The sequence below is a fragment of the Erpetoichthys calabaricus genome, chromosome 6 (assembly GCF_900747795.2).
Source record: "Erpetoichthys calabaricus chromosome 6, fErpCal1.3, whole genome shotgun sequence".
Lineage (NCBI taxonomy): Eukaryota > Metazoa > Chordata > Cladistia > Polypteriformes > Polypteridae > Erpetoichthys > Erpetoichthys calabaricus.
In genome coordinates this window covers 64,986,261-65,008,662 of record NC_041399.2, presented here as the reverse complement: position 1 = coordinate 65,008,662, position 22,402 = coordinate 64,986,261, and the positions used below count along the sequence as shown (strand labels likewise).

The following is a 22,402-nucleotide window of genomic DNA, read 5'->3' as shown; positions in this document are numbered from 1 at the left end:
GGATTGCTGCAGAGATGGTTATCCTTCTGGAAGGTTCTCCTCTCACCACAGAGGACCTCTGGAGCCCTGACAGAGTGACCATCAGATTCTTGGTCACCTGCCTGACTAAGGCCCTTCTCCCCCGATCGCTCAGTTTAGATGGCCGGCCAGCTCTAGGAAGAGTCCTGGTGGTTTCAAACTTCTTCCACTTACGGATGATGGAGGCCACTGTGCTCATTGGGAACTTCAAAGCAGCAGAAATTTTTCTGTAACCTTCCCCAGATTTGTGCCTCGAGACAATCCTGTCTTGGAGGTCTACAGACAATTCCTTTGACTTCATGCTTGGTTTGTGCTCTGACACAGATATGTGCCTTCCTAAATCATGCCCAATCAACTGAATTTACCACAGGTGGACTCCAATTAAGCTGCAGAAACATCTCAAGGATGATCAGGGGAAACAGGATGCACCTGAGCTCAATTTTGAGCTTCATGGCAAAGGCTGTGAATACTTATGTACACGTGCCTTCTCAATTTTTTTATTTTTAATAAATTTGCAAAAATCTCAAACGTTTTTAACGTTGTCATTGTGGGGTGTTGTGTGTAGAATTCTGAGGAAAAATATGAATTTAATCCATTTTGGAATAAGGCTGTAACATAACAAAATGTGGAAAAAGTGATGCGCTGTGAATACTTTCCGGATGCACTGTATGTATATATGTATGTATATATTTATGTATATGTATGTATATATGTGTATGTATGTATTTATGTATATGTATGTATATATGTGTATGTGTATATATATATATATATATATATATATATATATATATACACACACTAATAAAAGGCAAATCCCTCACTGACTGACTGACTGACTGACTCATCACTAATTCTCCAACTTCCCGTGTAGGTGGAAGGCTGAAATTTGGCAGGCTCATTCCTTACAGCTTACTTAAAAAAGTTAGGCAGGTTTCATTTCGAAATTCTATGCGAAACGGTCATAACTGTAACCTACTTTCGTATACTGTATACGGCCATAGCGGGCAGCTCGGTCGCTGTGTGAGGCGGTTGTGTCTTGCGTCTTGCATCATGATGCCTCCCACGTGATTGAGTGCCTGCCCATATAAGGTAAATATTCGCGGGTGAAGGACTGTGCTTAGCATATTCATAAGTGCGGCTGCTGCGGAAATCGGCACTCTTCGCTGCGGTGTGTTCATTCCATTCCTTGCTTCGCCAAGGAAGCAGAATTTTCACAGCTTCTCCACTGTTTTATAAACGAACGACATATAAGGCCGTCCTTTTTCCTTGCTTCACCAAAGAACCAGCCTTTTTATTTAATCCACGGGTTCTCCACTGTTTTATTGTTCATTTGTTAAGATTGTTATAGTTATTGTGTAGGTGTTTTACACTTAGTTTACTGTTCAGGTACCCATTTCCTTTATTTAATCCGTGACTTCTCTGCTGTTGTTTTGTTCGTTTATTACAATTATAGTTATTTGAATCCTTTTCTTTGCCTGACTGCCTGCCCATATAAGGCGCTCTGCAGTTTTTTTGTGAAGCGGTCTTTACACAGCATCTTCGCTGTGTTATAAACGAATGCCATATAAGGCCGTCCTTTCTCCTTGCTTCGCGGTTCTCTACTATTTTATTGTTCGTTTATTACGATTGTTATGGTTAATATTCGCGGGTGAAGGACTGTGCTTAGCATATTCATAAGTGCGGTTGCTGCGGACTGTGCGTAGCATATTCATAAGTGCGGCTGCTGCGGAAATCAGCACTCTTCGCTGCGGTGTGTTCATTCCTTTCCTTGCTTCGCCAAGGAAGCAGAATTTTCACAGCTTCTCCACTGTTTTATAAACGAATGACTTATAAGGCCGTCCTTTTTCCTTGCTTCGCCAAGCAACCAGCCTTTTTATTTAATCCATGGGTTCTCCGCTGTTTTATTGTTCGTTTGTTAAGATTGTTATCGTTATTGTGTAGGTATTTTACACTTAGTTTACTGTTCAGGTACCCATTTCCTTTATTTAATCCGCGGCTTCTCTGCTGTTGTTTTGTTCGTTTATTACAATTATAGTTATTTGAATCCTTTTCTTTGCCTGACTGCCTGCCCATATAAGGTGCTCCGCAGTTTTTTTGTGAAGCGGTCTTTACACAGCATCTTCGCTGTGTTATAATCGAATGCCATATAAGGCCGTCCTTTCTCCTTGCTTCGCAGTTCTCTACTGTTTTATTGTTCGTTTATTACGATTGTTATCGTTATTGTGTAGCTATTTTACACTTAGTTTTCTGTTCAGATACCCATTTCCTTTATTTAATCCGCTGCCTGCCCATATAAGGCGCTCCGCTGTTTTTTTGTGAAGCAGCCTTTACGCAGCTTATTCGCTATTTTATAAACGAACGCCATATAAGGCCGTCGTTTTTGCTTGCTTCGAAAAGGAAGCAGCCTTTTTATTTAATCCACGGGTTCTCCGCTGTTTTATTGTTCGTTTATTACGATTGTTATAGTTATTGTGTAGGTGTTTTATACTTTGTTTACTGATCAAGTACCCATTCCCTTTATTCTTCCAACTGTACTCCTATTAATATGTCTATCGAGGTGATCACCATAAATCATAGAACTATCACTTACCGAGTGGTGTCCATGCCCAGAGATGGCGCCTGCCTTTTCCATTCTCTGTGTTACATATTGCACGGACATATCAGGCTCATTTTTGCTATCCGCAGGGACATTGTGTCTTATGTATTAAATGACTGGGACAGGTTCAAAGTGTGGACTGATGATGGTACAGGAGATAATTATAGTACACAGGAGCACTATAAGACTGAAATGCTTAAGCCCTTCACCTATGGTTCTGCATGTGAGTTGATGGCTGCCGCTGAATTGTTTTGGTTGTCGCTTTCAAGTGTACCGAAATGGCCAAATATTTTACACCTTTGGAGAACCGTCAGTGCCTCTTAAACATCTTAGATTCACAGGTGACGATTTGAGTAGTGGACACTTTGATGTTTATGAATATTTCAACTCTCAAAAGATCGATGCGAAGTTATTGATGAAGCCAGTTGTATGCTTATATCGATTGACACATACCGAATGTCAGTTTAAGACAAATCCAGCTCGAGCCGATTATGACAGCAGCAATCTAAGCTGTGAGAACACAGTAAAAAGGAGGCGTATCAGACGTCATGGTAGATTTTCTGATGCAGCTAGACGGAAGCAACTTCGTGCAGCTGCCGCCAAATACTCGCAGAAAAATCCAAAAGTTCATAAACACGCTGTGGCTAAATACTCAGAAGCAAATCCACAAGTTCATAGGGACGCTGTGGCTAAATACTCGCAAGCAAATCCACAAGTTCATAGGGACGGTGTCGCTAAATACTCGCAAGCAAATCCACAGGTTCATAGGGACGCTGTCGCTAAATACTCGCAAGCACATCCACAAGTTCATAGGGACGCTGTCGCTAAATACTCGCAAGCGAATCCACAAGTTCATAGGGACGCTGTCGCTAAATACACGGAGGCGAATCCACAAGTTAATAGAGCTTCTGTTTCTAGATACGATCCCAATAATGAAAAGCGGCTCATACGAAAACAACAGGTGTGGCTCAAAAAAGCTAATTGTGGATTTGCGTACGACCCAAACATACATTATGAGTCTGACAAAACAGTACACATTGGATCCATGGATGTTCACTGTGACTATTGTCAAGCTCAGAAGTGGAAATGCGAGTCTCCTGGTTTGTGCTGTAACGGTGGTAAAGTCTCTCTCACTCCTTTACGTAAGCTTCCTGACCTTCTTGAAGGCCTGTTAAATGGCGAACATCCTCAAAGTGAGCATTTCTTGAACAATATTCGAAAGTACAACAGCGCATTTCAAATGACGTCATTTGGTGCTAACCAAATTGTTGAGGGAAATTTTATGCCTTCATTTAAAGTTCAGGGACAAGTGTATCACTTGATTGGCAGTCTTTTACCTATGCCAAGTGAGGAACACAAATTTCTGCAAATTTATTTTGTCGGGGACGATGAAAAGGAAGCACAAATCCGCTGCGCTAATTTTTCTGGACTTAACATACCCCTGGTCAAGCAATTACAAAAAATGCTCCATGACTGTAACACTTACATCCAGGACTTCCACTCCACAATGGACAGTATTTCATATGATGACAAAGACTTCAAAGTTGTCATTCACGCAGACAAAAAACCATTACATGCACACAAAGGCAGATTTAATAAACCCACAGTTCATCAAGTTGGTGTTGTCATCGTTGGGCAAACGTTCAACAATAGAGATATTGTCTTGAAAACAAGAGACAATAAACTACAACGCATTAAGGAAACCCACAGATCCTATGATGCACTTCAATATCCTCTCATGTTCTGCTATGGTGAAGACGGCTATTCTGTGTCTATACCTCAAGTTCATGCTACCAGTAAGTTACCTATGAACAAAACCATCTCTGCAGCAAACTTCTATTCATATCGGCTTATGATCAGACAACATCATGATAATACTATCCTTTTCTTCCGAACTTTACTAAATCAGTTTTTAGTTGATATGTACGCAAAAATTGAATCCGAAAGACTAAATTATATCAGACTAAATCAGAAAAAACTACGAGCTGAAAATTACGTTCACTTAAAAGATGCTATTGACAAAAACGACACTGATTTAATAGAACTTGGTCAAGCTGTGATATTACCATCTTCCTTCACTGGAGGACCTCGCTATATGCACGAGCGTACAAAAGACGCAATGACATACGTACGTCATTATGGCCGCCCTGACTTATTCATCACATTTACTTGCAATCCTAAATGGCCTGACATCACTGAAATTCTCCTTCCACGTCAAAAACCTCACGATCGCCACAACCTTATCAGTCGTGTATTTCATTTCAAGATTTGCAAAATGATAGACTTGCTCACGAAGAGTAACATTTTCGGCTGTACAAATTGCTACATGTACACCATAGAGTGGCAAAAGCGAGGTATTCCCCATGCACACATTCTATTGTGGCTAAAGGATAGGATTAAACCAGCTCTCATCGATCAAGTCATCCGTGCGGAAATTCCTGATCCACAGACTGACCCTGCCCTACACAAAATAGTAAAATCCACCATGATTCACAGCCCGTGTGGACCTCATAATATCAACTCACCCTGCATGATCAACAGAATATGCACTAAGAAGTACCCGCGTCTGTTCATCTCAGAAACTCAGACTGGAGAGGTTGGTTACCCTCAGTACCGCCGGCGTGCACCTGCTGATGGAGGTCATACAATTAACATCAAAGGAGTAGATATCGACAACAGATGGGTGGTCCCTTATAGTCCTGTGCTGTCCCGCTTCTTCAATGCTCACATCAATGTCGAATTTTGCAGTTCAGTAAAATCAATCAAATACATCTGCAAGTATGTTAACAAGGGAAGTGACCAGGCAGTATTTACAATACAAAATCAAAATGCTGAAGTAGCTCGATACGAAGCTGGTCGTTACATTAGTAGCTCTGAAGCAGCCTGGCGCATTTTCTGTTTTCCCATTCACGAACGTTTCCCTCCGGTCGTTCATCTTGCTGTGCATCTTGAGAACGGACAAAGAATTTATTTCACAGAAGGCAACGTTACCAATAAAGTACACAATCCACCACAAACCACCCTTTTAGCGTTCTTTGACCTTTGCAAACACGATGATTTTGCAAAACAACTTCATTATAATGAAATGTCATCATCATCTGTGTGGGCAAACAACATGTTTCGTCGAAGGAAACAGGGCAACCCTGTACCAGGACATTAGGGAGTGAAAAAGGATAATGTACTGGGACGGGTCTACACTGTACACCCGAATAACACTGAATGCTACCATGTTCGACTGCTGCTCAACAAAATCACAGGTCCCACATCTTTAAAATCTCTGAGAACAGTTGATGGTGTCCTACATCCGACCTATAAGTCAGCCTGCAGGGCACTCGGTTTATTACATGACGATATCAACTGGGACGAGACTCTACAGGAAGCTGCTCTGTCTTGCTCACCTCAAAAGATCCGTGAACTGTTTGCTGTCATGTTGGTGTTCTGCCAAATGGAAAACCCCTTAAACCTATGGGAAAAACAAAGACAGCATAGCAGAAGATATTAGGAGACAGACTGAAAGAGATCATATACGAACAGAAGTCCACCAGTGGTTAAATTTGATCTATAACAACTGTCTACAGTTGCTTGAAAACTACGTAATTGGTATTGGAGGTCAATCTCTTCATCATTACGGTTTGCCTTCACCTTTAACAGAACTGGCACAACTTACGTCAAATCCCGAGTACTTGAAAGAGACATCTTACAACACCTCGCAATTGGCCAATATAGTCACAAATAACGAGCGCTTGCTAAATAGTGACCAAAAGTCAGTTTATGAGCAAATCATGAGCAGCGTAGCGTCAGCCACTGGCACTGTGTTTTTCCTTGATGCTCCAGGAGGAACTGGTAAGACATTCCTAATAAACCTTCTCCTTGCAAAAATCCGAGCAAAGCGTAACATTGCCATAGCTGTGGCTTCTTCTGCATTGCTGCAACTCTTCTAGAGGGTGGCAGAACTGCTCATTCAGCTTTCAAGCTGCCTCTGAACCTCAACCATACTGAATCCCCCATGTGTAACATATCAAAGCAGAGCAACATGGCTGAAGTGCTGCGACATTGTCAGCTTATTGTCTGGGATGAATGCACTATGGCACACAGAGCAGGTATTGAGGCTTTAGACAGGACCCTCCAAGACATCCGAAACACCAACAAACTTATGGGAGGCTTGACAGTGTTACTGGCTGGAGACTTCCGCCAAACCCTACCAGTCGTGCCCAGAGGAACACGCGCTGATGAAGTTAAAGCATCTCTGAAATCTTCATACCTATTGCCACAAATCAATGTCATTACTTTAAAAATAAACATGAGAGTTCATTTGAAAGGCGACAAAAAAGCCGAGGAGTTCTCTGCTCTTCTGATGAGTATAGGTGATGGCACCTTCATACAAGAAAATCGTAAAATAAATATTCCTACAAATCTCTGTCTCGTCGTGAATACCTTACAAAGCCTTCTTCAAAATGTTTACCCCGATCTACGAAATCTCCACCAAAATGACGTGTCATGGTTAAGAGAGAGAGCTATCCTGACACCAAAAAATGACATGACTACGACTATAAACCACATTTTACTTCAAGAACTACCTTCACAACCAAAAACATATCAATCTGTTGATTCAGTTGTAGAAGTAGAAGACGCGGTACATTATCCGATAGAGTTTCTCAACACTCTAAATCCTCCAGGCACTCCTGAGCATAATCTCATTTTGAAGGTTGGGGCACCAATAATGTTACTGAGAAACTTACAGCCACCGAAACTTTGTAACGGCACGAGACTTCAGGTGACATCTCTACAAAACAACCTAATTCAAGCAACTATTTTTACTGGCAGTGCCTCAGGTGACACAGTTTTTATTCCTCGCATCCCCGTTATACCGTCTAATCTCCCATTTCAATTCAAACGCGTTCAATTTCCAGTAAGGCTCTGCTTCGCAATGACAATTAATAAGTCTCAAGGACAAACACTACAAAAGGTTGGCATTGATTTGAGGCAGGATTGCTTTTCACATGGCCAACTGTATGTTGCATGCTCAAAAGTAAGCTCAGCGCACAGCTTGGTCATATTACAACCGGAGGGCCAAACTGACAACGTCGTATACAAAGAGATCCTTAACAAATAATTTTTTGTATATTTTCCCTCAGTTTAAAAATTTTTACTTTTTTCTTAATAAAAATATTAAGGCAGTATTTCGCCGCTGCGAAGCGCGGGTATTTTGCTAGTATACAGTATATATGTGTATGTATATACTGAGGAACATAAGTATTTGAACACCCAGTGATTTTGCAAGTTCTCCCACTTAGAAATCATGGAGGGGTCTGAAATTCACATTGTAGGTGCATTCCCACTGTGAGAGACAGAATGTAAAAAAAAAATTCAGGAAATCACATTGTATGATTTGTACAGAATTTATTTGTACAGTAATCCCTCGCTACTTCGCGGTTCACTTTTCGCGGATTCACGACTTTGCGGTTTTTTAAACATAGTACATGTAGTAGTATTTCTTAGTCTAAGAACAACAAAACAAGTTCGGTGACTAAGTGCGTTGTAACACGGGCTGTGATTGTTACATGGGAGGGAGACGACAAATCACAGCTTCCCGCTTTCTAATCGGGCCTGTGATTGGTGCTTTGACTGATGCCTAGATCCCACAGTATCTCTGTGGTGTTATGGATCCACAGCTCTTCCAGCAAAGGCTGTTTTGTTTTAATTAAATAATCGCCGCGCTCGCGGCTTAGCGAGGGGGCGTGGTAGCTGTAGCGAGCCGCAGGGCGATCTGCAGTGTGGGTGTTTCTCACCTAAGTGCACAGGTGGGAAACTGCCCACATCCATGATTGTTCCTGTGGCTAATGGGCTGCAGCTGCCATGTCCTCCCCGCATATACAGTGGTGTGAAAAACTATTTGCCCCCTTCCTGATTTCTTATTCTTTTGCATGTTTGTCACACAAAATGTTTCTAATCATCAAACACATTTAACCATTAGTCAAATATAACACAAGTAAACACAAAATGCAGTTTTTAAATGATGGTGTTTATTATTTAGGGAGAAAAAAAATCCAAACCTACATGGCCCTGTGTGAAAAAGTAATTGCCCCCTTGTTAAAAAATAACCTAACTGTGGTGTATCACACCTGAGTTCAATTTCCGTAGCCACCCCCAGGCCTGATTACTGCCACACCTGTTTCAATCAAGAAATCACTTAAATAGGAGCTGCCTGACACAGAGAAGTAGACCAAAAGCACCTCAAAAGCTAGACATCATGCCAAGATCCAAAGAAATTCAGGAACAAATGAGAACAGAAGTAATTGAGATCTATCAGTCTGGTAAAGGTTATAAAGCCATTTCTAAAGCTTTGGGACTCCAGCGAACCACAGTGAGAGCCATTATCCACAAATGGCAAAAACATGGAACAGTGGTGAACCTTCCCAGGAGTGGCCGGCCGACCAAAATTACCCCAAGAGCGCAGAGACGACTCATCCGAGAGGTCACAAAAGACCCCAGGACAACGTCTAAAGAACTGCAGGCCTCACTTGCCTCAATTAAGGTCAGTGTTCACGACTCCACCATAAGAAAGAGACTGGGCAAAAACGGCCTGCATGGCAGATTTCCAAGACGCAAACCACTGTTAAGCAAAAAGAACATTAGGGCTCGTCTCAATTTTGCTAAGAAACATCTCAATGATTGCCAAGACTTTTGGGAAAATACCTTGTGGACTGATGAGTCAAAAGTTGAACTTTTTGGAAGGCAAATGTCCCGTTACATCTGGCGTAAAAGGAACACAGCATTTCAGAAAAAGAACATCATACCAACAGTAAAATATGGTGGTGGTAGTGTGATGGTCTGGGGATGTTTTGCTGCTTCAGGACCTGGAAGGCTTGCTGTGATAGATGGAACCATGAATTCCACTGTCTACCAAAAAATCCTGAAGGAGAATGTCCGGCCATCTGTTCGTCAACTCAAGCTGAAGCGATCTTGGGTGCTGCAACAGGACAATGACCCAAAACACACCAGCAAATCCACCTCTGAATGGCTGAAGAAAAACAAAATGAAGACTTTGGAGTGGCCTAGTCAAAGTCCTGACCTGAATCCAATTGAGATGCTATGGCATGACCTTAAAAAGGCGGTTCATGCTAGAAAACCCTCAAATAAAGCTGAATTACAACAATTTTGCAAAGATGAGTGGGCCAAAATTCCTCCAGAGCGCTGTAAAAGACTCATTGCAAGTTATCGCAAACGCTTGATTGCAGTTATTGCTGCTAAGGGTGGCCCAACCAGTTATTAGGTTCAGGGGGCAATTACTTTTTCACACAGGGCCATGTAGGTTTGGATTTTTTTTTCTCCCTAAATAATAAAAACCACCATTTACAAACTGCATTTTGTGTTTACTTGTGTTATATTTGACTAATGGTTAAATGTGTTTGATGATCAGAAACATTTTGTGTGACAAACATGCAAAAGAATAAGAAATCAGGAAGGGGGCAAATAGTTTTTCACACCACTGTATAGAGAAGCGCGAGCTGGTTAAGGGGAGAGGAGACGTACAAGAGGAAAAGGAAAGATGAAACGGAGGTTGCAGGAGGAGGCAGGAAGCAGCAGCAGCAGCAGTAGAGAGAGAGAGAGTCGGTGCGAGCGAGCGAGCAGCTGTACAGGTAGCTTGGGTGTATGGCCAACACCCGAGGAGTAGCAGCAGTGGTCGCTCTCGCAGAATATTCTGAAGGGCAAGAGTGACCGGTAGGTGGATGACCGGTGAGGCGAGCCAAACAGCTGTAGCAGGACAGTGTAGAGAAGGTCAGCTGCATTAAGAGCGTCTCGCCTGTTGCAGAGCCCGCATGGGAGAAGCAGGTCAGATGCTGATGCTGTTTTTAAAGACTGCTTTCTGTTGACGTTTTAACCTCGTGTTAAAGGATTGTTATTCTTGTGTATTTTAAACCTCCACTTCACAACTGTTTTAAGGATTGTTTATTTAAAGATTTATTGAATGCTCTACTGCACTTTGGACACCTGTTTTGATTCTTTTAATAATCAGTTATATTATTTACCAGTGTTATTTATTAAAGGTAGACTACAGTATATAATTTATCAGTGTTATTTGTTAGGAAAATTGATTTTTATGTTAATATATTTGGGGTGCGGAACGGATTAACTGGATTTCCATTATTTTCAATGAGGAAGTTTGTTCTAGATACGAGAAATTCGCTATACAAGCTCCGTGCTGGAACGAATTAAACTCGTATCTAGAGGTTCCACTGTATATGTATATATGTATGTATATATATATATGTATATATGTATGTATGTATATATGTATATTAGCCATGTGCGCCCAACTACGTTGCGCGTGTTAAAGTTGTCTGTGAAGGGCTCCCTGTTTAAACGCGGCTGCCAGTCATGAACTGGGCCCTTCGTCGCATAGCATTATGATTTTTTTTATAAGGGAAACAAAATTACAAAAGAAAACCCTTGGACATTGATTCGATAGGAACGGCCTACTCGGAATCACTGTCCGAATAGTAATTATGTGGTGGTGTAGGAGCATTTCTGCTTCTCTCCGTTCACAGTCCGTCTGGTTTTCATGATGCTGTCGTTTCCTCTCACGATCTCTTCTCAACCTTTCTCCAATCTCGCAGGTTGCTTTATGGCAATCCAAAGAGTAAGGCAATATACACGGAGCAATGGTTATAAAAGGGGGACACATAGGTATCCAGGCTCTTTAAAGCATAAATAAGGATCACTTCACTGACATGTGAGCAAGCCACGGTACAACTGTGAGACGCGCAGCACTCGCCGGCTACAACGTAACAATAATAATTTCCGGAACGTGCTGTTACGTCGTCATTCATTTTACCCACTGTCTTTCTTTCATCCATATGTTACGTAGGCACATACCTTTTATCTTCGGCAATCTCATTCTCTAACCAGGCCTCAGGAGCTAACCAGCGTAACACTGTCCACCACTCCTTTCGTTATTCCGGCACATTGTTGACATCCATGAGTAACAACAACATACTAAACTGGAAGGCGGTCTACGCATGCGTGGAATTCGCGGACAAACAAAGATCAAGATCCAAATGAAGATTATATATAAAGATTAGTTAATTTAAAGCACAACAATTTGTTTAGTTTGAATGTCTGTGTTTTGAGGTGTGACTGGAGTACTACAGTCTTCAGTAGTATAGGCATTGCATTAAGAATCTCCTCCAGGCTTATGTTTTAGCAATCTCTCTACTGCCATCTAGTGCTTCTTCTTCTAATTCATTCACGGACAAACAAAGATCAAGATCCAAATGAAGATTATATATAGAGATATATGTATATATATATGTATATGTATATATATGTGTGTATATATATGTATATATATGTATATGTATATATATATATGTGTATGTGTATATATGTATATATGTGTATGTATATATATGTATATATATATATATATATATATATATGTATGTATACATACAATAATCGCCTGAATAATGATGTTAAGATACTCTCCAAAGTCCTAGCTAGAAGGATGGAGAAAGTGCTGCCTTCAGTAATATCACAAGATCAAACTGGATTTATTAAAGGCCAACATTTAGCGTCCAATCTTCGACGCCTGTTTAATGTAATATACTCACACGCAAAGTCAAACATCCCAGAGATTTTATTATCCTTGGATGCAGAAAAAGCATTTGATATGATTGAATGGAACTACCTTTTCACTACATTGGAGAAATTTGGGTTTGGCCCGAACATTTGTGCATGGATTAAACTACTGTTTACCAATCCAGAAACTTCAGTTTGTATTAACAATATTAATTCAGACTACTTTAAACTAGAACGTGGTATCAGACAAGGATGCCCCTTGTCACCACTACTTTTTGCAATCGCCATTGAGCCACTAGCAGTTCACTTTCAAAATGCTTATGAGATAAAGGGGATTATCAGAGAAGGACTCGAACAGAAAATTTCTTTATATACAGATGGTATGGTACTATATATATTAGACCCACAAAATTCTGTGCCTACAGTCCTAACAGCACTAACAGAATTCCAAAAGATTTCTGGTCTCAGAATTAATTTGATTAAAAGTGTGCTCTTTCCAGTGAATTCTCAAGCACACAGTATTAGATTGGACACCTTCCCTTTTATCATTGCAGATCAGTTCAAATATCTAGGGGTAAACATCACAAGTAAACATAAAGCTCATTATCAACAAAATTTTGCTGTCTGTATGGAAAAAATTAAGCAAGACTTGCATAGATGGTCAACCCTGCATTTCACTTTAGCTGGAAGAATTAACATTGTTAAGATGAATATCCTCCCTAAGCTTCTCTTTTTATTTCAAAATATTCCAATGTACATCATTAAATCATTCTTTAAGAAATTAGATTCAACCATAATCACATTTATTTGGAATTCAAAACATCCACGTATCGAAAGAGCAACCCTACAAAGGCAGAAGGTGGCATGGCTCTACCTAACTTTCAGTTTTACTACTGGGCAGCAAACATACAACATATTAAAACCTGGACATTGACACAAATAGATGAACATATGCAGGCTTGGTCTGCAATAGAAATAGAATCCTGCAATTCATCTTTATATTCCTTGCTTTGCGCCCCAGTAAATGCAAATTATCGCCAATATACTAATAACCCAATAGTGCTTCACTCACTCAGAATATGGAACCAATGTAGGAAACATTTTAAGATGGAGAATCTTTTATCGGTGGCACCACTGCACGAGAACAACCTTTTTTAACCATTGCAAGCCTATGTAGTTTTTAATGTCTGGAAAACATTTGGGATTAAATCACTTAGAGATCTGTACATAGACAACGTCTTTGCATTCTATGAACAATTACATTCTAAATTTAACTTTCCAGCAACACGTTTCTTTCACTATCTTCAAATTAGAAACTTTTTTAAACAGAACCTGCCCAATTTCCTTCATCTCCCACCTCCCTCTATGCTGGAAAATATATTCATCAGTTTCAAGGACTTAGACAGCATCTCTGCAATATATAAAACCATTTTACAGTCCCTCCCTTTCAATGATCCAAGAGGACAATGGGAAAAGGATCCCTCCCTCAACATATCAGAAAAGGAGTGGAAGGTAGCGATGCAGAGAATTCATTCGAGCTCCATATGTGCAAAGCATTATTCAATTAAAAATTATGTATCGAGCACATCTGTATCGCTTAAAATTGTCCAAAATGTTTCCAGGGCAAGATCCAAGCTGCGAACGCTGCAATCAAGTTCCAGCTTCACTGGGTCACATGTTTTGGGCCTGCACCTAATTAACATCATTTTGCACCAAGATTTTTAAATGCCTTTCAGACAGCCTTGGTGTCACAATCTCTCCTAATCCACTAACAGCTGTGTTTGGTGTTCTTCCAGATGGGCTTAAAGTGGAGAAGGACAAACAAACTGTAATTGCCTTTACTACACTATTGGCACATAGACTTATCTTGCTCAACTGGAAGAATCCTAACTCTCCCCTTTTAAGTCAGTGGGTAACTGATGTTATATATTATTTGAAATTGGAAAAAATAAAATTTTCACTTAGAGGATCTTTGCAGAAATTTTTCCAAACCTAATTTAGTAACATTTTAGAATAATCTTTTAAAGAACTGAGGAAGCAGATTCTCTCCCTATTCTCTTTTTTTTTGTCTTCTCCATTTATCTATATTCACTTATTAATTCATCTGTTTGCTTATTTTTACTAGGTTTAAGTTTTTTTCTGCTGGCCATGCTCTCTTTCTCAGGGGTAGGGGTTGATTTGTTTTCAATCCTATTCTTGTAAAATTGATGTATTTGTATGGAATGTTGTGTGATTTCAATAAAATAAAAAAATATATATATATATCGCATGGGAATTGGTAGCCCTTTTCTCCCAAGTGGGAATACCTAAAGAAGTCCTCATGGACCAAGGTATGCCCTTTACTTCGGATACATTCAGGGAAGTTGCCAAGTTACTCCGTATTAAGCATCTGAAGACGTCTGTTTATCATCCTCAGACGGATGGGTTAGTGGAACATTTTAACCAAACCCTTAAACAGATGCTCCGCAAGGTAGTCAACGCGGATGGTAGGAACTTTTACCCCTTGTTCTTTTTGCTTATCGGGAGGTGCCACAGGCCTCCACGGGGTTTTCTCCGTTTGAACTTTTATATGGCTGCCAACCCCGGGGTATTTTGGACATTCTAAAAGAAGGATGGAAAGGGGAGGCTCTTCCCTCCACCAATATTCTGGAATATATCGTGCAACTGCGCGATAGGTTAGAGAAGATTCGACCCCTTCTAAAGGAACACATGTTGAGAGGTCAAGATGCGCAGGCGTGGAATTATAATCAAAACACCTCCCTCCGGAATTCCAGCTGGGGGATTGTGTGATGGTGCTCGTGCCTACTTCCCACTCCAAATTGTTAGCCCATTGGCAGAGTCCATACGAGGTAAAAGAGAGGAAAGGGATCGTCAACTATTTGGTGAAGCAACCAAATTGTTGACCGAGCGAGAGTGTGTATCATGTCAACTGCTCAAGCCCTGGAGGGTTCGGGAGGACCGCCCTCGCACGGAGGCCACCCTCTCCCTTTTCTCCGAAAAATCAGTCCTTAACCTCGGCTCCAATTTCCAGTGAATGCTGGATATGGACATCATAGAGGAGAGTCACAGCCCTATGGTCCAGTCCCATCGTCTTCGTTTCTAAGCGCGTCGGCTCTTGGAGATTCTGTAATGACTTTAGGCGTCTTAACACTAGAATTACCAGAGCCACGAAAAAACTCGTAGATCCATCCCATCTTAAATTGCTTCGTACCTCTCCGTCAGTGTCTTTTGTCCTGTATATGTGTGGATAAGCAGCAAGCAGCCTGCTATCACATCCCCCCACCCCACACAGTTTTCTCAGCTCAAGTCTGTTTACCTGCGTGTCAGTTGCTTAGAGTTGTATAGAGTGAGAAGTCAAGCAAAATGATACCTTTTATAAATACTATATCGTTATTTGGAACACATGCATTTTATGTGTGTTCCTTGTCTACAGCAATCTATATAAACACATCATTTAAACAGAAACATTTTTCATGTTTTAGTAATAACTAGCAAAATACCCGCGCTTCGCAGCGGAGAAGTAGTGTGTTAAAGAGGTTATGAAAAAAAAAAGGAAACATTTTAAAAATAACGTAACATGATTGTCAATGTAATTGTGTTGTCATTGTTATGAGTGTTGCTGTCTTTTATATATATATATAATATACACATACACACACACACATAAACATATATATACATATACATATATATATACATATCTACATATACACATATCTACATATATATATATACATATACACATCCACATATGTATACATATATATATATACACATATCAACATATATATATACACACATACATAAACACACACATATACATACACACACACACACATATATATATACACACACAGACACATATATATACATAAATATTTACATATCTACATATATACACATCTACATATATATATATATATATAGCAAAATACCCGCGCTTCGCAGCGGAGAAGTAGTGTGTTAAAGAGGTTATGTAACTATATATATATATACATAAACATATATACATATATATACATATCTATCCATCCATCCATCCATCCATTTTCCAACCCGCTGAATCCGAACACAGGGTCACGGGGGTCTGCTGGAGCCAATCCCAGCCAACACAGGGCACAAGGCAGGAAACAATCCTGGGCAGGGTGCCAACCCACCACAGTATATACATATCTACATATACACATATCTACATATACATATATATACATATACACATCCACATATATATATATATATATACATATACAAATTTACATATCTACATATATATATATATATATATATATATATATATATATATATATATATATATATATATATATATATATATAAATATAAATATAGACGTACATACATACATTCACACATATATATATATATATATATATATATATATATATATATATATATAATATTCACGGCATTCGAAGTCTGTGTCACAATCTGATTGTATGGGTGGTTACCTACCAGGTAACGCTTGTGGTTGGCCAGCAATCTGCTAACATCCGCCACGGTGCCCTCAGTTTGTGAGGAGCAGATCATAGAATGGTTGAAATAGTTTACTGTCAAATAAATGCAAAGAGTACGCGACACGTGTTTCGCCCTCATTCTGGGCTCATCAGGCGTACAAACTCCACTGCACTCCCTCTCGGGAATCGAACCTCGGACGTCAGGAGTGCAGTGGAGTTTGTACGCCTGATGAGCCCAGAATGAGGGCGAAACACGTGTCACGTACTCTTTGCATTTATTTGACAGTAAACTATTTCAACCATATATATATATATATATATATATATATATATATATACTGTATATGTACATATGTACTTATTGGCTCCTGTATTTAGGATATAGCGGGTTGGATAATGGATGGATGGACATCTGTATGCATAGCCCTATTTGCCCGTTTTCAAATCCTGGTACTGACACCACTGTGTGACCCTGAGGAAGTCACTTCACCTGCCTGTGCTGCAAAAAACAAAAGTAATGTAACAAATTGTACCTCAGATGTTGCAAGTTGCTGGAATAAAGGCATAAGTAAAATAGATAAATATGTATTATACACATAGGAACTATTCATTTATTTTCAGTTAAGTCATCTGCAGCAAACTTTTATAAATGAGGGTTTCTCATTTTTCGATAGTGCAAACTGTTTCTTCTTCATTGACGTTTTCTCTTGGAGAGCTTTTTTCATTTCATTGAAAATGAAAGCAGCAGCTGCCAAAATATGTAGCTTTCTTATTAATTTTTCAACATTGTGTAAAATAAATTTATAAAGTAACATAAAAGGTTTAAATACTGGTTATCCTTTTACACTAAAATATTACTAAAGAGATACAAAAAAAGTAAAATGGATATGTTCTTTTTCTTTAGGGAGATTAAATATTACTGAAGAAAGAAAAAAAAAAATTAAACAGCCAAATGGGGCTATGCATACGAACTTAAAAGGTTTAAATGAAACAGAAATATATATTTTATTTTTACTTGCTTAACTTGTGGAGGGTGTATCCTGTAGCAAAGCCCTAACTTTTTTCGTGAAAGCCCGTTTCAGTCAATAAGTCTTAAAAACAGGTGTAAAGATATTGACAATAAGCTACGCAAACCCACCAAGACATGGAATCGTTTAAATCAAGTATCATTACATCTTCCTTTCTTAAAGAGAAGTAAGGCAGTACTTATAAGCTTACATATTTATATATAGACATACATACATATATATCTCTATATCCGAAGCCGTGCAAGCACACTCTTGAGAATGCAACGTATAGTTGTACAGAAGAAAAGCAATCTTGCCTCAAATGAATGGCAACCTTTTGTAGGTCTATGAACTTAATTTAAACTTTAGGTTTACACGGTGCTTTCTTTCCGAAGTACCTGCACTCATGAATATGTCTGTATGTGTCAGTCGGTCAAATCAACGCGCTTCGCACCGGCGAAGTACCGCTTTTAAATTTTTATTAAGAAGAAAACAAAACCTTTTTAAATTGAGGGAAAATATACTAATAACAGTTTGTTAAGGATCTGTTTTTTTGTGAAGCTGCCTTCACTCGAGTGATCACTTCGACCTGACTTGGTGGCCAACTATAAGCGTTACCTGGAAGGTAACCACCCATACAATCAGATTGTGAATCAGACTACGAATGCCGTGAATGTAATTACCCCGATCTACATGTTGTCAAATAAACGAACCACACGCCGTGGCGCGGAATGTAATTACCCCGATCTACATGTTGTCAAGTAAACGAACCACACGCTGTGGCGCAATTTTAGGGGCTTTGCCTGTAGCGCTGACGTCCGAGGTTCGATTCCCGTAAGGGAGTGAAGTGAGTGGCTGGTTACCTACCAGGTAACGCTTATTGTTGGCCAGCAAGTGAGGTAACATCAGCCACGGTGCCTTCAGTTGTGAGAAGCAGATCATAGAATGGTTGAAAATAGTTTACTGTCAAATAATGCAAAGAGTACGCGACACGTCTTTCCCCCTTATTCTTGGCTCATCAGGCGTACACACTCACTGGACTCGCTTACGGTAATCGAACCTCGGACGTCAGCGCTAGAGGGGCTTTGCAGCGGTGAAGTATTGCTTTTAAATTTTAATTAAGAACAAAAGAAAACCTCAGAGGTTCGATTCCCGTAAGGGAGTGAAGTGAGTGGCTGGTTACCTACCAGGTAACGCTTATGGTTGGCCATCAAGTGACGTAACATCAGCCACGGTGCCTTCAGTTGTGAGAAGCAGATCATAGAATGATTGAAAATAGTTTTGCATTTACCTTTTTAGTAAAAGGCGAACTTTTAAGCCTGAGAAATCACCCCGTAAATGCACACGTTTAATTGCACATGTGTTAATATGTATGGTTACACAGTATTACAAGACACTCAAAAATTAACGTCATTTATCTTCGTTCCCGCATTTGACTCGTGCTGTAAATCTCTTCCTTGTTTTTAGTTCACGTGATTACGTAGGAGGCGTGATGACGCGATACGTGACTCCGCCTCCTCCATTAGAGTATATGGACAAAAAACATGTTCCAGTTATGACCATTACGCGTAGAATTTCGAAATGAAACCTGCCTAACTTTTGTAAGTAAGCTGTAAGGAATGAGCCTGCCAAATTTCAGCCTTCCACCTACACGGGAAGTTCGAGAATTAGTGATGAGTCAGTCAGTCAGTCAGTCAGTGAGTCAGTAAGGGCTTTGCCTTTTATTAATATGTATAGATTGACAAAATGTAGACATGAAGTGTATAATGTGTGAAGCCTGAATTCCAAATATAAAAGAAACACTTTCACAAAAGGTACAAATATAACAGAACAAATGTGCTTTGTGGGGAACAGCCCGGACACAGACAGGTAGACATGATGGTTTCACCACACACATGTTTATTTATCATATTTACAGTGCACATACCCAGTGCTGAAGCACCAATCACCCCTTTAAGTCCTGGCCACAACATAATGCCTTAAATGTCTCTGGTCCTCCTCCACTCCTCTCCACCAAGCCTCATCCTCTTCCACTCGACTCTTGCCCCCGACTGGAGGGAGGTGGCCCCTTTTATTCACCCCGGAAGGGCTCCAGCTTCATCCTGGGGCTCGTAGCCACACCCCTGTGTGGCGGAAGTTCCAGCGGTAAAACCGGAAGTCCACCGGGTGTCTCCAAGTCTCTTCCCCCCAGTACTTCCCGGTGTGGCGGAAGTACTGAGGTCCAACACTCCCAAGGCATTGGGGCGCCCCCTGACGGTGACCACGGGCCCCTACAGGGATGAGCTTCCAAGCTCTGTACCCGTGGTTCCCACAGCAACCAGGGAGGACGCCCCCTCGTGTTCCGGAGGATCCACAAGCCCTCCTCCGTTCCTCATGGGCGTCCCGGCCGTGCATGAACTCCCGATGGGCACCACAGCTTTTATTCAAAAACATACTGTAACAGCAGAAAAAGAACCTGCGTTAGGTTGCGACATTGACACGCATTTGCTACGATCACTTCGGTGGCGCAGCGGTATCAGCTGTTGACTGGTAATCAAAACTTCATGGGTTCGATCTCGGACGAGTCCGTTTTGAGAAGTGAGCTGCTCGTATTCTTACTATTTTAGAATAAAAACATACATTTAATTCCAGTCTGTAACAGCCGTTGTGATTTATGATACTTGTAAAGGTTAGCTTTTTTTTTTTTTTTTTTTTTTTTTTTTTTTTTTTTGTTTTATTCTCTCAACCGCGTTCACGATCCCAACCCCAACCCCAATCCCCTCCCCACCCCCGCATTTGACACTGCTGTTTTCATATAGACGTTCTATAACAGAGGTAAACTCAACTCATGACGACGGTTCTACATCGAATCAAGAATGCACTTTTGCCATCGCAGTACTTTGTATATGTACATGGGAAGCTCTGCACTCTACTTGTGACTTTATGCTGTAGGAAGTAAGTAAATAAATAAAGGTAAATAGGTAAATTACATTCGATCTGGCTCTTGCACACAAAGTACAGCGACGGCAGCTTCCACCTGCAGCTATAGACTCTTCAGTATGCAAACGACTCTACACGCTAGTGTTTAGATCTGGACGGTGAATGTGCCATTGCTTGCGTACTAAAGTGTCAGCAGGCATTTTTTGAGCATGCCCTCTGCACTCTACTTGTAACTTTACGTTGTAGGGAGTAAGTCAATAACTCCAGGTAAATAACATTCAATCTGGCTCTTACATACTGTACAACGGACGGTGTGTATGTATGTATGTATGTATATAATATACGAGGGGTGTCATGTCATGCACGCGTGCATAGGGAGCCGCGTAAAGACCCGACAAGCAACGTAACATATCGTGCCAGGGGACCAAGGCGGGGTACTAACCTTACTTTTATTCCCACAGAAAGACAGAAATAACGCCGCCATAACTTTGCCCGGATTCCCTAAACCATGTGCTACCACTTCCGCATTCCATCCCTTCATCTGGTCCCATCTTGATGACGTCATGGCTCCCATATAGCACCTCGGTTCCTTCCCAGCATTCCTTTCATCAGTTTCTGGTTCCACCTCATAAATGGTCCCTCCATCACATGCAAAATGTCTGTTGCAATGACAGGAAATCATATCACTGACCATATTTGTTTTGTTTGCAAGTCTGTACAGTATACGGGGTCCGAAACCCCAAACCTTTGAGTTTCTGTGTCCTTATTACAATATAATATATGTATGTGTGTATATACTGTATATGTGTACAGTAATTCCTCGCTATATTGTGCTTTGACTTTCGCGGCTTCACTCTATCGTGGATTTTATATGTAAGCATATTTAAATATATATCGCGGATTTTTTGCTGGTTCGCGGATTTCTGCGGACAATGGGTCTTTTAATTTCTGGTACATGCTTCCTCAGTTGGTTTGCCCAGTTGATTTCATACAAGGGACACTATTGGCAGATGGCTGAGAAGCTACCCAACCAGAGTATTAAATAAAACTCCTCAAATATATTGTGAACACGGGGGCTGTTCGCACCCCTAGAGGATACAGCCGCTCCTCAAAAAACGCTGAAAGATTACCTTCACATTGCTCCCTTCCTTGCTGGGCTTACATGTGGCTGCTTTGTCAAGCGATATGCTTCCCGCACGGTGCTTTGCATACTTAAAAGATCAAACAGCACGTATTGATTTTTGATTGTTTGCTTTTCTCTCTCTCTTGCTCTGATATTCTCTGCTACTGGCGGACGGGGTGTGAGCAGGGGTCTGTTCGCACCCCTAGACGATACGGATGCTCGTCTAAAAATGCTGAAAGATTTATCTTCACATTGCTCCCTTCCGTGCAGCTGCTTTATCAAGCGACATGCTTCCCGCATGGTGCTTCGCATACTTAAAAGCTCGAACGGCACGTATTGATTTTTGATTGTTTGTTTTTCTCTGTCTCTCTCACTCTCTCTGACATTCTCTGCTCCTGACGGAGGGGGTGTGAGCAGAGGGGCTGTTCGCACACTGGCCTAGAGGATGCGGACGCTCCTTTAAAAAATGCTGAAAGACTACCTTCACATTGCTCCCTTCCTTGCAGCTGCTTTGTCCGGCGGTGCTTCGCATACTTAAAAGCCAAACAGCCCTATTGATTTTTGATTGTTTGCTTTTTTCTCTCTCTCTCTGACATTCTCTGCTCCTGACGCTCACTCCTTTGAAGAGGAAGATATGTTTGCATTCTTTTAATTGTGAGATGGAACTGTCATCTCTGTCTTG

General features: G+C 40.6%; 1 protein-coding gene and 1 long non-coding RNA gene across 3 annotated transcripts in view; both read left to right on the top strand.

Moving 5' to 3' along the window:
* Positions 1-22,402, top strand: part of LOC114653365 (transcription initiation factor TFIID subunit 4-like) — a 333,979-nt gene that overhangs the window by 99,964 nt on the left and 211,613 nt on the right. The window lies entirely within an intron of this gene.
* Positions 1,187-2,550, top strand: LOC127528457 (uncharacterized). Its single transcript, XR_007935352.1, has 3 exons — positions 1,187-1,380; positions 1,963-2,099; positions 2,319-2,550. It is a non-coding gene; the product is annotated as an uncharacterized LOC127528457 (long non-coding RNA).